The 18,503-nt window shown below is 39.3% G+C and overlaps 1 protein-coding gene across 2 annotated transcripts in view; it reads left to right on the top strand.

The window, feature by feature from the left end:
• Positions 1-18,503, top strand: part of MTHFD1L (methylenetetrahydrofolate dehydrogenase (NADP+ dependent) 1 like) — a gene marked incomplete at its 5' end in the record, with an annotated part of 145,651 nt that overhangs the window by 60,497 nt on the left and 66,651 nt on the right. The window lies entirely within an intron of this gene.

Below are 18,503 nucleotides of genomic sequence, written 5' to 3'. Positions count from 1 at the left end.
ACAGAAACCATTCTTTTTTCCTGATGAATTATTTCTCTACCAGTTCAGTAAATTCAACCAAATCAGAGGTCAGATGTCCCTAAGCCAGTGCAGAGGTAAGATGGTAGAAGAAAGATTATTACTGCCTCGTTTTGGTTGCTGTGAGCCATTCAGTTGGTCCAGCTGCATTGTCAAACCTCACCATGAGGCCCTTACATTCCCATGAAAGTATGTGAGTGGGCAGACTCTTTTTATATTAGGATTTCAGCCTGCACAAGCAACAATAGACACATAGAGCTTACAGTTGCAGGCAAAATAAACTTGTGGCTGAATGATGAACTAGCTTTTTATAAAAATTGTTGTGAGTGTTTAAACCTTAGAATGAATTAAATAAAAGGGGCGTAGTGATGACTCTGCACTGCTGCAGCCATTCTCTTCTGAGTCCTGAACACTCCAGTTGGATTACATTAATCCTAAAGCTGAAGTTCTAGTACCTGTGGAACAATGCTCTTGAAAAGATGCAGCAATGTGAAATACGAGGTTTCTTATGCTAGCACCCTTAACCTAGTAGAGAAACATGTATGTATATGCTTATGTCATACCTACATACAGGAAAGGATTGTTTTTTACAGTGTTGTACAGCTTAAAGGTCTGTTTATTTCCCTCTATTAACCAAACATCTATTCAAAGAAGAACATTTTACATTCTGAATACATTTATTTGATGATATTTGAATTCCTATTTCATTGGGCCATGTTTGTTGTTACATGGCTTTGTGGAATGAAGAGCAAAAGAATTTGGGGTAGCTAACATTTTTCATAAGCCATGTGAAGTGATTTTGTTTCTTCAGTGTGCAGTCTTTTCAAGTCAGGAGTCAGTTGTGTATCAATTGAATGAAAGTATGTTGGCGACAGTATTGAGTCTTGATCCAGGTTTCGGACCCAAAATGTATTGCCTTAGTTTTGGATTCCCTTCCATTGAGTGCATCCCTCAGGCACAGAGAGCATATCCTTGCATTTCTTGTGGTTTTTTTCAGTCTTATCCACCTGTTTGTCTTTAACTCTCTTTTCTGCTTTGTTTGTCTTTGGCTCCAGTTTCTCTGTTGGGAGACAAAGCAGCATAGCTTCAATATAGGAAAACCTTTGTGTGCTGCCAGCTGAAGGCTCTTGCTCAGATTTTATTCCACAGAACACAAATCCCCATGAAACTGGCTTCAGAATAAGACTGCCTTTGCTCTGCAGAGCCAGGAACTTCAGCATGATTTGTAGTCTTTGTTAGATTATTAAAAGCAATAGTTCATAGAGTGGCCTACTTAAATAAACTTTGCAGGTAGTCAAAAGTGTAAATATTTGTTCTAATGGTTGTAATTACCATAAGCTTTATGGTTTAAAAAAATACATTTTTTCTGGTAACTATTCAGAGCACGCAGGCAGAGAATACATGTAGCCCCCATTGGTTTATTAAGTACTGACTTACCTTGCCCTACACAACTGAAGTCCAAAATGACAGCTACAAAGTATGTACCAGTCCACACTGAGGTGGCATCCAAAGAGATGGAGGGCCCAGTCCCTTGTGAATCTGCACAGCAAAGCAGGTAGCAAGAAACTTCACTGCATTCCTGCTCACTGTGGAGTTTGCTTCAGCCCTCTATGGCCATTGAAATTCCAAGAGGAAAGCTGATCCTGTAGTTAATTCAGACAGCCAGGGTGCAGGACAGCTATGCTGCAGTTAGGTAAAGTAGCTGAGTAAGTTTATTTACTCCTGCTAAAAGTAAAAGTTTTCACTGTTCCACATTTCCCTTTTGTGAGTGTTTTTGTGCATTAGATCTGACACTCATTAAATCTTGTATGAGCGATTACACTGCAGTTCTGCCATGTAGGTTGGTTGCATAAGCTCAGGAAAGCATTCAAAAGGTGCTAGGAATAGAGTAAGGTATCTTGCAGAACCATGTGGCTGGGAGAGACATTTTAGGGACCACAGGCTATGAGACTACTCTCAACTGCATCCAAAGCAGGAACATAAGAAATCTGCGACATATTCTGCAATTAAATTGCAGAGTAGAATAAATTGCAAGTAGAATAAATACTTTAATATACATACATTAGCTCAGTCACTGTGAGATGGGATGATGATATAAAATATATATAATTCATATATTTATTGTTTTATATATTTAGTGGGGTTTTGGGGGGGCTTTTGGGGGGGCTTTTTTTTTTTTTGTTTGGGGTTTTTTGTTTTTATTTTTGTTTTTTTTTCTTACACCGTATCAATTTTAGAGCAGAATTTCCTGTTAAGTGTGTGGACAGTACTAAGGAGAATAGCATGGCTTGAATTTGCAGCACAGTTTCACAAACACAGGCTTATTTAACTCTCTGTCCTGGTTTAAGCCCCCTCCTTCCTCCAGCTGCTTGTTTGCAGTCCTTTGCGAGCCCTCTGTTTCACCAGCACACCTGTTCTCAGAGCCACATGACAAGCTAGGCTGGAGACTTGGTCTCCATTGAAAACAACTACACAAAAAAAAGCCCTTTCCTTCCCCCTCAACAGACAGTGTCTGGGTAAACAGCTTTGTGTGACAGGGAGAAGATGAAATAATGCCACATAAGATGGTGTTTTGCTGAAATAAATATTTATAGTATTAAAGCCTCATTTGGAGCTTTCAAGTGCCAGTAAAGCTACTGTGGATGCACTAGCTGACCAGACTGAGTCTGCATTGCCAGGGCAGCTAAGCCTGTCTCCTTTCTCAGCCTGTGCTCAACTGTTTTTGCATGACATCCCAGCAGAAACCTATTGCCCTTTTTGTTGGCTCAGTTTTCTGCTGACTTAACACAGAAGCAGTTCAGCCCAGAGTCACAAAAACACCAGAGCTGGTGCAGGAGAGGGTGAGCTGGGACAGCCAGCAGTGAGAAACCAATCTGTTGTGTAGATCCAATTGCTTGTGTGACCATGTGCCACCGCCAAGGCAAGGAAAAAAAGAAACCCTCTCAAAGTGTTCTTTTAATTTTTTTTTTTTAACCTTACTTTCTCTCTCTACCCTGCATTGCTTGCTTTTCAGCTGGAATGGCATCGTGCTGTGCCTTTTGAGTAGTGTCAGGTAACAGTGATGTAGACAGTCTGCTTTACAAAAAATATAAATTAAGTTTAAGCACTGAGTCCTGTTGTGAACTCTCCCTAACTGAAGGCATTCCCTGCTTCACTTTTGGGTACCCAAGTGAATCACAGGTCTTCATTAGGCTTTTAGCTTAAGCCTTTTAGCTCATCTTTTCCTTTCTCTCTTTCCTGAGCCTTGTTGCTATGTACTGATAACTCAGCCTTTTTGCTCTAATTTTGAGTTCCTGGTATGAGTTTTGCTACTGAACTTAAAGTGCAATGCTGCAGCTGCCACTGGCTGGTTTGCACTTGTTTGTCCTCTCAGCCTTTTAGTGCTTCCCTGCAGAATCCCTCTGACCCTGCTGCAAGCAAGAGTGTCTCACTGAGGCAGCTCCTGCATGGGGAGCACCCACACTGTGGCACAGTGTATGTACCCATCTTCACAACCTGGAACTACAGAGTTTGTGGCTCTCTGAACTTGGGGCTTTCCTGAGCTGTCAGAAGTTATTGCACTACACAACTCAACAGATTACCCTGTCCATCTTTTTAATCCCTTCATGTTTCAGCTGAAGAGGGGAGTTATTGTAAATCAAAAGGCAAGTAAAGTATAAGTAGATCCTTTAGGATTCTAAAGCAAAGTTCTTCTCAAGTTTGGACTTTATGTTTATCGATTGCTTTCTTTGCTGCTCCCAATAAGCATGTCATATTTGATGCTGAGAGAATGCTGTGCTGGGCAACTTTGGCCTGGTGTGTTTTATCAGGTGACAAGAGGGGAATTACTGCAAACTGTTGCTGACTTAAGAAAGGTTGACTTTCTGTTTCTTTCTTTAGTTGGTACACTTGAGGTAACTGGAAAGAATTTGTAGACGCAGTAAATTTTTATAAGCTAAGTAATTGACTCTTTTTATTGTGTTGGTATTCAGTTGGTTAGAGTAAGCTAATGATTCTAGCTGTTCTAAGTATCTCTGCAGTACATACAAAGTTTTATTTCAAAGGCTATACATTTTACATACTCTCAGGGCAACATTGTTTAACAAGTTTATAAAGCACCTTATAAAAATTGTATGTGTTTAGTACACTAAGTGAATAATCTTCAGTAGATTTTTTTAATGTCATAAGACACTTCAGTCCATTTTTTAGTGTACTCTTTTTCCAAAAAAGGAAATAAACCCCAAATACTTTGGCTAAACTTCTTTTGGCACCACTAGTAATGTGATATTATTACATTTAAATGTCAGGTTCAAGGATTTATTTTTAATATTTTTTTACTTGATACCATTAGAAGGGGATTCCATGCAATGACCCTCCAGAAAGCTTTAATTTTTAAGAATCTGCACAGCATCTTTCTAGCTTGCATTATTTAATCTCTGACTTCTTCACTCTTACTTTCACAAAAAAACCCCAAAATTTAGTGTGATTGCATTCCAGTATTTTGCTCTCTGAACAATGTGGCTGTTCTTGTTAAAGTGTTAAAGCAAGACTAAGGTTTCACTCTATGGTTGAGAGCATTATCAGTGTAGGTGTTACTTGCCAACTCTGATCTGTGTGTACTATAAACTAGAAAAAGGATGTTCAGAACTTCACAGTATTTTCTCTGACCCCATTTACAGTGCAGCTGCTCAGGCAGCTGTGCTGGGCACAACTGTAACAGTGGGGCGGGGGGAGGGAAGGTGATACTGGGTTAGTTGGTATTGCTGTGAGGCTCTTAAAGTCATGGTCTAATAATACAAGTCTCAGTGGTACCACAAAATGCAAAATAAGTTACCATTACTGCTAGAAGATCCATGAATCTGTGCCATTCACTTGTGAGTGGTGGTGCCATTCACATCCAGACTGCCCTTTTTATTACTTTCCTCACAACTGCTATGGTGAAACTAATTCCATTTCTTTCACTTGTTGTAGAGTGGGAACAAAAAAACATCTCCTTCTTCATGCTTTTAAAATCTTAGCAAATTTTCTTACCAGTAAGCAGGAAAGTCTTCAGAGATGAAATGTAGTGCAATGTGTTTTTCTTCGCTGGCATGAAGTCAGAATTCCTGAAAGCTGAGTTTACTTACTGCCTTGTCACAAATAATCTGGGTGCAAATCATGGTTGCTTATAGCTTGCTGCAAGCGGTAGTCAGGTAACAATGATTTAAATTACTATCTATGCCTATTGCAGAAAGTGCTTAAAACACTTATTATGTGAAATGAGAATCAAATCTTGTTTAATATTTTTGTGTGTTCAGAGTCCTTGAGAAAGTTCTGGCTCCACCTTGTCACTGCAGATTTATATGAATTTTTTCTTCTGCTCTTTAGCATACATTGCAATATGAAGCTTTTTGGAAGAATGACTGAGTAGAAGAAAGCTGTTGTGAATGTTTTTGTGTGTAAGAAAGCATTCTAGCATGGACTTGAGTATCATATGTCACTGTATTTCAGAGCTGAATTAATTTGAAATCATATAAATTATGCAAAGCTGAACTCAAACTCAAAGTTGGTATTAATCATGAACCATTGAATTATGTCTGATCAATATTACACTTGGCATAAAAAAGTGATGTTTTGCCCAGTCAGGAGAGGTGGTGCTATTTTGAAGACAAAGAAGACAAAACCTACTAAATTATGGGCTCTCTTGTAGTGAGATTTTACCTTTTCCCTTAAAAAAAAAAAATCTAAAATCATGTTGGAAATTCACTTAGTCTTTCCTTGCTACAAAGCATATTTGTGAATGTTTGTTCCCAAATCTCCTGTTTATATCCAGAATTGCAAGGGACAATTTACAAAAAAAAAAAAAAAAAAAAAAAAAAAGTGAATATAAATCATCCACCATTTAGCTGAGTTTTCTGCTTTATCTGACAAGCATATCAAGTGATCTCCTTCATAAACTGACTTAGCTCCAGTTTGAAACCAGCTAGGATTTTTAACTCTTGCCGTGGCCAATTTGGACTTATTTGTTCTTTTTTTTTTCTTTTGTAATACTGTGCTACAGCTTTGTCCTCTCTTTCTCAAGTGATATTTTTTTTAATAATACTATCTCTAACTATTCAAGCACACATTTTCCATACATGACTGTGATTGACTTAATACTGCTAGGCTCCCAGACTCCTCCCTGATGTTTGCAAGTATGAAGTTCCCAAATCGTAGGTCAGATTTTTGTCATGTTTCTCCAATGGCAGTAACTCTTTACTGATAGCTTTTATTCCGTTTCTCCTCTTCATAAATCCACAGAAACTTTTTCCTGTGCAATACATTTTCAAGCTTTGCTATTGCCAATAAACTCCATCAGTGTTCCTCAGTCTTTCTGCTGACATGGTTTAACAAAGAGTAAATGAGAACCCTGGGGCTGCTCCTCTCTCCTGTCCCACAGTTCTTGTGTGATGGCTGCCTATTCTCTCCTTAATCATGTAGCAATGTTCTTCCAGCCTGGTTCAGACTCCTATGTATTGCTGTAGCAGGTTCTTTTGTTCCTCATCATTGATGAGATGTCATATTTTCATCACTGGAGAAAGCTTTTAATCTGGCATAGCCTCCCTTTGGTAGACAAAGGTAATATTTCTTACTTATTTCAATATTTTTTTAAAGTTATTCTCTTCCTAAAAATCTATTAGAAAACCATCAGGTCTGCAGTGACTCAGACTTCCCCCCATTACTTGAGGATAGGTTTTGATATTTTTCAGGCACAAGGCACCAAAAGAAAAGAACTTATTTAAGATGTTGAGACAAGCGTTGTGGTTTGTATTTTTCTTCTTCTTCCAGGATTTTGAAAACTCTGATTGACATTTTATTAACAGCAGTGCATTTAGCTTTTGCTCAGGTTTTTAATTCCATTTTTAGTATATTACAGTAACCTCACATCATTAGCTTCTGTGTTTTATTTTGTGGGGCTGAAGACCCTTGTAATTTGTTTGCATTTCCTTTGCAGGTTCTGACACTTATTCCCTAGTGTAGCAGCTTGCTATGTCTTTTCCTCTCTTTTAGAGCTTATGTAATTAATAGTGACATTATCTTCTACTCAAGAAGTTAACCCTGCAGGATGGCAAAGCTGTTTATTTGACTGCCTTTCCTCCTAGTGACCTGAAGTTACCACTGTCCTCAAGTCAGATGTCATGTGAGAGACCAGCCATTTTAATTTGTACATTTAGACAATTTTGAATTAATGGGTGATTTCGGTACAAAGAGAGAAATTTTAATGGTTACATGATAAAAAATAATTAAGAGATAGCATGGCCTTGTCACAGTTATTTTCAGTGGGGGTTTTTATTATTTCCGGGTGGATGGATGCTGCTCTGTGCCTCACTAGAAAAGGAATTAAATGGTTTTCTCACAGACTAGGAGCTGTGAACGGGGGCTTGTGTGTTCGTTGTGTGCTAAATGAAGTGTCACACAGCAGCTGAGCTGGCTGGGTCACAAACAAGTAGAGAGCTAGAGTAGAGAGTAGGTGATTTGAGAAATCCATGTTCTCTTCCCTTCCTATGGGTTTTGAGAGTAGAAGGGAGATGCAGTGTGATAGTGTTTGGGATGGGATTGTACACCTGGAGAATGTGCTGCCATGATGATGGGGAGGCAGGAAGGGTGGTGTGAGTGTTCCTTCTGGCTGGCTGGTAACTAGAGCTGGCTGGCTCCTGAGGAGCTGGTGCTGTGAGGAAACCTGTCCTGTCTCCTCTTTCTGGCCCAGTGAAAGACAAGGAGACAAAGCTGCCGAGCCTGTCACTTGCCACTGGCAGCACAAGGTCTCTGATGGAAATCTCCCAGTCTGTCATATGGCTGTGGCACTGCAGTGCCTGACAGGAGCCATACATCTTATTCCCACCTCCATCCTTGACTGGCTTTCTGGCCTTAAGCATGTAATTTCAGCCTCTATGCCTGCACATATAATCCCATTTTCCCATTGTGTTCTTCCAGTTTCTGAACTTTCTTGGGGGCAAAAACTGTCTCACCAAAGCAAACGGGGAGATGACAAGCACTGCTAAAGCAGGAACTTTAAGGTAACAGGGCTTTTGTAGAGCCATGGCAGCTGCCAGTACTTAAACATGCATCAGGAATTTACTTACAAGCTGACATGGTATTTTAATGTCCTGTATGCTGACCTCTTCTGCAACATGTTAGAGATTAACACAACTCTTTCCTCTGGCAGTGATATTCATAAACTAAATGGAGTGTACAATTGTTAAAGCCTGTCCATTATTCTCAGTCTCAGGATAGTTACCCAGAGGTAAAAATAGATAGGTAGGATCTGTCATTCATTCAGAAAGTAGAGGCACTGCCCAGTTCCTGATAAATAAAATACCACTCTACAGAGTAGAAACTGATGACATTGCAACTTCTGGTTATTTTCCCTTCCTTCCCCAAGTTAGCAATCTTACCTAGTTTTAAAACTCCCAGCACATAAGAAGCAGTTCCTTTTGTTCTCTTGCTGTCTCCTTGTTGTATTGTTTTTATTTATAAAAAGAAAAGAACTGCGGGTTCAAAAAAGTGCAAACAGTAAAACCTCATGTATGCTAGGAAGTTCTCTTAATTCATCACTTGGCAAAGGAAATAAAAGCAGGCTCCCCAGCTAACAGCGTTACTTTTGCTTAGGGTTATTTGGCAAAAAATCCATCATCCTCTCTCCATTTGTGAGTATTTCATATTGACTTACACCCTTTAGCAAGGGTCAGCAGGGCAGAGTATGCATAAAGAGTTCAAGTCCCATTTTAAAGAGTGAATTTTAATTTTAGTGGATGGTTTATTTTTAATATCAGTTGAAAATGTTAGCTCTTTATTAGATTTTTGTTTGGTTGGTTTACTGACCTTTTGATCCTGAAACCTAATGTTCTTTTTATGGATGACTTGTGTAAGAATTAGATTTCTTCAGATATTTACATCATGTTGGAGAAACATGTTTGCTTTTTATTTTCTGACTCATTCTGAATCTGCAGGCTGAAGTGCTTTGTTTTCTGAAAGCTTTTATAATTAAAATTGTTAATAATGTACACATACTGAGGGGGAAATGTTTGTTTGTTTACTTTGTTTGTTTACTTTTGGAATAGCTGACAATTCATCAAGGCTCCAGAGAAGTTTCACATGCAGAATGTGAAAAGGACATAAATACATGTATTTCCATTTTTTGATTACGGTAATTATAGTAAGCAAGGTTTTAATATCATCTAGTACAAATGTATATTTTGCAGAGTTGATTTTCTGTTTTCTGGGAGTATTCCGTAAGCTCAGGCACACTGAGAGCTCTCTTAACAGGTCTTTCAGAAACTATTGTTTAAAGCTACATTTTCTTATTCAGGATCAGAACTCTGATATATTTTCTTCTCATCCTGTGCTGCCCTCTCTATGAGCCTAATTCAAATAATGTGATTTGGGGAAAAGGTTAAGATTGTGTCTTTAGATGTTCCTGGAAGAAAAGTGCAGATGCTAAGTATTCCAAATATTTCTATTTACAGATGTTTTATTTTGCCTCAGAAATGAAGTATTCTATGGTAATGCAATATAAAAGAAAAATAGTGTGATTTCTCTGAAAATAAGCTAACTTTAAATTGGTTTTTTGTTGGGGTTTTTTAGTTTTCAGGCAACAAACTGTATGTTTTATTGTGTGCTGGGTATTTTGACAGAAAATAATTACAGAAAAATCGTTATTTCTCTTTGAAAACAGAAAGTAGGTCTGTTTACATATCTGATCTTATCACCTAATCAGATTAGCTTTAAAGAAAAGTTCAAGAATTCATGTCTAGGGATGTAAATTTGTTTCTAAACCATTTTTAAACATGTTAATGAGATAATGCTAGGTTATGTATGGCCAGTATGATTTGTTATTGGGAAGAGTGGTGTTTTGGCAAATAGCCAAAGTGCTTTTGAAGGTCAAATGTTGGAAATATTTGAAAGTGTTCAAAGGCTGCTTGCTGATTCTATAAAATAATACATTAAAAGAAAAGATTAATAGCCAAAATGGTATCTCAGGGTCAGTTTAATGCTCTGACCTTGTAATTTAATTTTTGCAGTTTTATAAAACTGCTGTTTGATTAATTTGATTTGATTGAGAGAACAGATTAGATTCTACTACAATAAGAGGAAATGTAGGTTACAGCCTTTTTTAAATTTTGGGTGGCTTACCTGTCTTTTATGTGGTGGGCCTATTTTTTGGTCCTTTTATCATTGGCTTTCTATGCTGACAGCTTTATTGAAGCTGACAATCTCCAGCTCTTCAGCTTTGCTACCTGCAGGAATAAGGCACATGCTTCTAATGTATTTTCAGCTTGGCACTGGCTGCATGCCCTGATTGGGAATGAAGCTTCAGGGACAAGGAGATGCTTTACATGCATGAGGACACAGTATCTTGGTGCTGCCTCCATCTACAGCATCTCAAACAGAGCTCCCGAGGGACTGAGTAACAGCTTCATAAATCAAGGGTTGCAGCTTCAGCCTTTCCAGAAGCCAATTAGGAATTCAGTGTACGTTTTGGGGTTCTTCACTGCACAAGGAGCAAGAAAGCACAAAAATATGGGGGAGGGCTGAAGGATAATAGAGTAGCTAAGATGACAAGATGATGGGCAATTATGAAGAGGAATTGAAAAAAAAATTAATAATTTATAATCTGTAGTAAGGAGGGGCAACTAATAATGTAGAAATATTTCAGAAATGGTAATGGGTAGTTTGCAACAGCAGTTCCGTTGCCCTGATTACAGGAATTGTGTTTAAGTGGATAAATTCACAACAGGCATTAAAGAATTGGTTTAGCCATGAGCAGTTGCGAGGATTTGTTGTGTAAACCAGCCGAATTATGGTTTGGTTTGGTTTTGACTGCATTTTTCATTGGGAATTCCATGTAGGAAGATGGAATTTGTTGGTGTGTGACCTTAGTACCTCCTCTCTCCTCAGTTTGTAATTCTTTCTGTAAGATAAATTACACATGACGTCATATCATTTAACAGACACAATTATTTTCCAGAGCAGTTTTAACCAGTTGAGTTCTTTTTCCTTATCCAAAAATTATAGGGAAAACAGCAAATACATATTAATAAGTTTGTCACAGATCATCAATCTTACACTTTGAGTAGAGGTTCAAATACCAGTTTTGTATATATTGTTTTAAAAATACAGGTGATTACAACCAACCTGCAAGAGATATTGGAGAGCTTCCATGATTTCCAAAGTTGCTTCTGCTGCATTTCTCCATGTATGCGGCTATGGCATGACATCTGTGCAGCACAGCGGGCTTTACCTGCCTGCTTCTTTTACCCTCCTCTGCTCTTCTGTGGCTTATGCTGCACGGTCTCACTACTAGGCATTATTTCCTGTCTCCTAAAATACTACTAACAGTATCTGGCATTCTCTGTCTCTGTGGAACATCTTTTTGTTTATTAATATCTTAAATTTTGTATGTGTTTAATACATGTGTTGCATTCTGTATAGGATAATTTCCAGTCTCACAGCAAAGCTCTTGGGGTGGTCTTGTAGAGTAATTTACAGCCTTTGCATCAGATGTTTCACTAGGCCGTTTTTACATCAAGACAAACTGCTAATGCAGGGGGATAATATTCTTCTTCCTGGGGATCCATAACAGGAGATGGCCTTTTCCATGGGTTGCTAGAAGATGTAGTTGTGCTGTCAAGAGCAGTGTTGGTGGTGTCCTCTCCCAGGCCGATCACAAAAGGAAGGCATTCTGTCTCCTACAAAGATTTCAGTGAGATGAAATAAAACCAGGACCTGGTTTGTCCTTCTAGGAGAGGGATACACTACATGGGTGCACAGAAAAGACAGTGCCTAAATCACGGGCAAGATCATTATCATAATAAGCAAGTGCTTCCTGGATTTTAGAAGGGCAGATGGAGAATATTTTTCCAAGCACATCTCTCAGTGCGGAGTCAGGGGTTCTGCCCGGGCGGATGGTGGGTACCCTGCGGGCTGGGCTCACACGCAGCGGTGATGGATGGCTCCCTGCCTGCCCTGCCTCGGGCGACTGCGCCGGTGACAGCAGCATTGATCATCCTGCTTCAGTGGCCCTTTGCTGTGCGGCATTCACCGCAGCCTCGGCTGCCACCACTCCTCTGCTGGCCGTGCACAGAAGCTTTTGTTCTGCAGGAGAACGAGGAGCAGAGCGATTTCCTGGGCTCTCCCCCTGTGCCAGCCGTGCCCGTCCGAGGGTATGTGAGAGCACCCACAGCCCAGCGTGTGGTGCAGGTGCTGCTTGGATGGATTTAGTCTCTGAGATGGGATAGGCTCTGATGGTGGCTTGTCTGGCTGCAAAAATTCTGTGTTCCTCACTCACCTGTATCATCACTCATTGCCTGCCTATTTCTGCTGCCTTCCAGAAAGTATGTCTTCTTCCAGCGCATATGCTGAAATGGTGCTTAAAGCATGTGTTGCTCCATGACCATTAGATGAAATGCTTAAACTTTTTCAGGGAAGAAATTTTCAGGCTCTCTGCCTGCCTCTTGAAGTTAGTGTTTTCCAGATGCTTGTAACATGAATTCTCAAAGCATATTCAAAGTCTGTTTTCAGTAGCTTTTTTTAAGGGGAGTGTGGAAGGACCTAAAACCTGAGAGCTCAAGAGGAAGCAGCTTCACTCTGGTGAAAGGTGTATTGGTGGCAGGAGCTTCAGCCAACCAGATCTTTTAAAATTGGAAGTAAATGAAAGTCTGGTAGTGAGATATGTATTGAGTAACATGGTTTAAGTGTGATGAAGTTTATTTTTAGCCCTTAGAGAAATACTGTGGGTACCATAAGTTAATATACTCCTTGCAGAATTGTAGAAGAATGGCCTTAAATGAAAAACCATCAGTGCTGCTGTTAATTATTCCTTCCACGCAACTCCAAATAAAGAAGTGGTGAGGTTTTAATTTTGTAATTACCAGAAGACTAATAATTCTTTTGCCAAAGGCCATGGTGATCTTTAAAGTATGTAATGTAATTGCCTTATTCCTGTGCCATTAACTGTGATCCAAACGTGGTCATCTGTCTTATGAGCAAATGTTACTCTGTTACCTCAAAGAAAACGTGCTATGAATGGTTAAAGAATGCAACCTAAAATTCCCAGTTCTTTTGTTTGGATTTTTCTGGTTAATGTTATAACAGAAGGAGGTTACGAAAGGGGGGGACTGTGTATCTTTGGCTAATGTATTCAGCTATGCATTGCAATTCATGTCAGGGCCCAACACTTAGCCTAAGAGTTACAGATCTTTACATGAGTATAGGACACAGAAATTAAGAGATAATGACTGTAAAACCCAGCAGGCTTAGCAGAGCGATTCAAAGAAATGTGTAGCCCATGAAGCCACATTCAGCTCACTTAATTTCTATTAGAATGAATTGTTTGTGACTTGTAAGACATCTTCTGGTTTTAATCTCTAGTAATAAATCTAAATAATGAGCTCATTACTATAGTGAGCTGCAAGAAAATGCCAAATTTTACATTTCAAGTATTGGAATATGGTTTGACAAGGTGGCTAGAGAAGAATTAAGTTTACCACTGCTGAAATGTATCTTCCTTCCTTCCCTTGCTTCTGCTGCTTGTTTGAACATGTTCAGATACTTGTCTGGTCTTAGTTTAACTAATTCAAATATAGCCCAGTGGAAAAACTGACAGGTTTTGGGTGTTGTTTTGGGGTTTTGTTTGTTTGTTTGTTTGTTTGTTTTTGGTTTTTGTTTGTTTGTTTTGTTTTGTTTTGTTGGGATTTTTTTGTTTTTGTGGGTTTTTTTTTTTGTTTTGGTTTGGTTTGGTTTGGTTTTTGGTTTTTATTTTGTTTGTTTGTTTTTGGTTTTTTTGTGCTGTGTTTTTGTATGTTTTTGCTTTCTGTTTAGCAAATTACAACAGTTTACCTTCCAATTAAATGAATGCCAAAAAAGTCTGGGCAGCAGGGAGAGAGCAGGAGAGAAAGGTAGAAGATTTAAGAATGAACAAGAATTACCCTTTCAGCAAGGCAGGGTGCTCATTTGGTTCCGCCACAGTGTGAAACCATGCCCTAAATTGGTGGTTTGGAGGCAGGAATCACTGCAATTGCACTTCTGTATATTTTCAAGACGGGGAGGCAAGCAGAGCTGTTGAGATGTATAAAGCATGCGTTCTCTCACACAGTGCTACTCCTGGAGTTCTCAGTTTGATTCCCACCCTGAATTTAAAATCCAACATCTGCAGCATACATACATAAACAGGCCTTTAACACCCACAAAAAGGAATTGTATCCTTAATTGTCAGAGGATTGAAATTTAAGGGTTTTCTTCACCTGTCTGGCTTGGAGTAAATAAATGAACTTTCTGTAATTCTTTATTGTCTGTAAGTTTGGGAATGTTCTGTATAAGTCATTGTGCCTTTTCTTTTGTTTAAGATATGGGATGCTCTTGGAAAGTTAACAGCAATTGATATTAAAAGTGGGTAACTGTGAGAGGTTATGAGGTAACCTTTAGTTTCTCATTTAAAGCTGCTCTTCATTTCAATGGTAAAATTACTTTCTTATGGAAAAATAAATGTTTCTGAGGAAAAGATTGAAATAGCTTGTTATGGAGTCCCAGGGGAATCAGCACTTAATTTAAGTGTATTCCTGGGAGCCAAGTTTCCTATGCAGCCCTTGCTGCCAGCAGGCAGTGGCTGTTAGCTGAGGCCTGAGACTCAGCCAAAGGAGATAATAAGTCTCCTTTGAAGGAAGGCAGAATGAATTGCTGTATCTGCTGGTTCAGTGAAAAGCATGGATTGGGTGTCAGCAATCAAAAACCACCAGTGCCCTGACCTTGGCAGGGCAAATACTGCCCTGGCATCTTTCTTTAGCAAAAGATGGAAAGTACAGATTACATCCAATCAGCTTATGGTCTGTTAAACTTAGGGGCAAATATTTTTCCTATTATCTTCTAGACTTCACAACAACAACATAAAATTTTGACAACTAGTGCAAAGTATTTTCTTCATGGCATGGAAACTGTTCAGGATTAACATACTCATGTGTAGTTTTCTGCTGAACTTTGTGTTCAGCAGTGGTAGCAGTGAGTTCCTGTGTTCCATGACATCTGAGAATGCGTGGAAAGAAAAATGAACAGGAAAACTCCCTCTGTTTGGGGGGGCAGGAAGGGGAGAAAAAAGGGTTTGTTACATTCCAAAATCAGTCGTAAGAATGGAAGTTCACATCAAATAATTGCTAGAGTCAGAATGGACAAACATCTGGCTTATTCATCCCTAGCTGTACTAACAAAAATACGATATCCTGTTAGAGAAATCACTGATCATCCTGGTTTATTTTGGCGATTGTGCACCTTGGTATTTTTCACTTTAAAAAGAACATATCAGTCTTTTATAGCCAGCATATCTCTAGTTCCAGGTTCACAGTTCATGTGCTTCTGTGACTTTGAGCTCTTCCTTTCCTGAGTTTACCAGCAGACAGCTGCGCCAGAACAGATATGTTTACATGTGGGGAGTAAATGGCAACTTTCAGCTCAGAGTTTCCATTTCCTTTTACATTGTTCAGGAATGCAGGCTCACAATTCCTCCTCAAGCTTCACCTCATGTGTGTGCATCTGACTTGGCCCTTTATAGTGCAAATGCTTTATTTTGACATTGATTTGTTGATACAAAGGGCTGACTAGGGAAAAGATACTTTCACTAGAAATTACCCTCAGTACGCGTGAAGTTCAATTGTGGGTGAAATAGCTTTTTGAAAAATACTCTAAACATAACTCTCTGTAAGGCTTTTAAGCACTATATCAATGTAAGACTAATGTGGAACCACTTCATGCAGCTTTAGCAAGATAGATGTATTTTTAGATGGAGAAAAATTACAATTTGTATTGAGAATGATGGTGGAATCTGTTTAGCTGCTTAACACACGACGCTGTCTATTTAAGCTATTGTCACATGTAGGTGATTTTTAGATGTCCTTGGTAAGGCAGTAATTACATGAAGGAGGTTATGATAATTATAAACAAAACAAAACCATCAGAGTGATTTGTTCATTTGCCTGAGCCCTGAAGTAGAATTAAAGACTCCGGTGAAGAGTTTGTTCTGACTTTATTTCTATCTCTATTTCCTAATTTCACCCCTATGGGCTTCTCCTTCCCTTTTTCCCCTTACCTAATTTTGATATTTTGGGTTCTTGCTCTGAAAGAAAATTATGGTTTATTGATGATTTTGGTAGCAGGAGTGCGTGAAGTAGATGTCACTTAAATGATCTCTAGAAAGACCTGCAACAATTGTGTGTTGTGTTTTGCCTAGTGGCTTTTTGAACCAAGATTCCACAGTTACTCTGGTGCGTTAGAATGAGCTGCTTTTGGTCACACTCACGTGGATATTTTTGAGAAGAAATTATTTGACCTTATTTGACCATTTTGATGCAGTTTATTTCTGATATATATGTAAATTAATTGCTATGTTTGCTGTATAGCCCAATCCTAACATTAATGCAATGGTAGTGCACTGCTGATACCTGAACTTTTAATTTTTAATCCTCATTCCAATGTTCTTTATGCTTAGGCTCTAAAACTGAAGCATAAAATCACATAACAGGTTTGCACTTTAGGTTTTGGACTTTGTATGACAGTGAGAGTCCAGAAAACTGTACTGACTGAAAATTGCACACAGAAGATAGTATTTTAGCACTTGTCCAGCCCATCATTGAGTCTTGCAAGGAGGGGATCCAGAAGGCAAAACAAAGCCTGGGACTATAGTAACACTGATCTAGGTCAGTACAGGTTTGCCATCTAGTTGTGTTCTCAGCCTGGAAGTGCAAATACCCATGTATTTTCTGTGAGCTTGCTGAAGGCAGATCATTTACCTCTTTACTTTCATTAAAACTGCAGTAGAACTGTGTTTGTGGCCTGGAAATGAAGGCAAGCAGTTAACGCCATGCTGGTACCTATTACAAACCCCCTACCTGCTTTCAGGGCAGCAGCCCGGGGTGCCGTGATTCATGGAGCTGGGAAATGGTTGCTTGGCAGGGCACAGGATAACCAGTTGTCTGCAGGGGAGAGCTGAAGCTGGGCAAAAATGTATAGGCAGGTAGTAGTGCTTGTGTCAAACTTTTCTTTAGCTGAAGTACAGCAGACCACAACTACTAAAGTCGATGTTTGTTGCCCAAAATTTGAGTTCATGTGTGATTCTCTTGCGTTGACAAACTATATATGAGAAATTATTATCAAAATAAATGGGCCTGCATATTACTTTAATTTTCTGTTGTTACATTTAAGGTGATTAGCTGGTGTAGCTCATGATCATTAAATGTAGAGTAGTTTGAAACTTCCCATTTGTAGTCTGTGTTTTTCATTGATGCTTTAGTTTGAAAGCAGGAAACAATCTGAAAGTAATTGTATTAAGTGTTTCAGCACAAAGATTTTAAAATATAATAGCTTGGCATGTTATTCTATCTCCTTACTATTCCTTGGAGGAAATAAAATGGAGTTGCAACTTTCATCCAGGCAGCTTTTCTACTACATCCTGTTTCCTTCCGCATACTGGAGAAAGCACTGACGTTTGTCTCCCTTTCCTCCACTTCCAATGAAAAAAATCCTGGTCTCCATGTCATAGCACTCACTCCCGTGAACTCTGATACAGTTTTTGGGTTGTTTAGGCAAATGCAAATTTTGCCCTCTGTATCAAAGGGAAGATTGCAAAGAACAGAGGAATATGCACAGCCCTGGCTGTCTGGACTGCCCGAAGGGCAGCTTGCTGTGCGAGCAGTTGCTGTGGAAGGCTGACATCTCTGCTTTTCTCCCACTGAAAGGCAGACTTGCAATCCCCTCTTTCTCAGAGGGAGACTGACCCTTGAAAAGGCTTGGCATGAAATGGATTAACTCCCTGGAAACTTTGTTTGGAAATGTTAGGAGACTGCTATGTATATGTGCTGGCAATCTCTGTAAGAGACAAATTATTTTCCCACCCTCTCAAGCACTTGATAGTTTATCTGTTGTTTATATTAAAGATTGATCGTGGTTATATATTCCTAATTCAGGGTTCCCATTAATCACCCTATGCCACATAAGAGACTGGAGAAGAAGAATGAGGGTTACTGGAAACCAGAAATGTGATCCCTGGCTCTCCTTTTAATGTGACTTATCCTGGCATTAGCTTTGCTCCTATGAATTACTGCATTTGTGTAAACTTTTTTTCCCCCCCCCCCCATTTTTGGTGTGTCTGTTTTTCTCAGGGCTATTTAGAAAAAGATGATATAGTTATTACAATGATTGAGGAGAACATTAATCATGACACTTGCCATGTTACTATTTCGAGAGGTCCCTGCTCCCCCCAGCAGGCCCACCCCCTTGTTTGCTACTCCTTGCTTCCTCTCCCAGCCCCAGCAGCCATTTCCTCCATCAGAGCAGATCCAGGCAATTGTTTCAGCCTGTGCAAAATGAAGAGGAGGTGGCAAAGGACCACTGAGGTTAGGACAAATGCTCAAAGGCTGGGACTTCCTGAAGTGCATCGGCTGCCAGCAGTGAGATACTTTCTGCCACAGCAACAGAGCAGATCTGTATGTCCTCCTTGACCCTGC

This window comes from Zosterops lateralis (assembly GCF_965231275.1).
Source record: "Zosterops lateralis genome assembly, chromosome: 3".
Taxonomy (NCBI): Eukaryota; Metazoa; Chordata; class Aves; order Passeriformes; family Zosteropidae; genus Zosterops; species Zosterops lateralis.
This window is presented reverse-complemented; position numbering and strand designations above follow the sequence as displayed.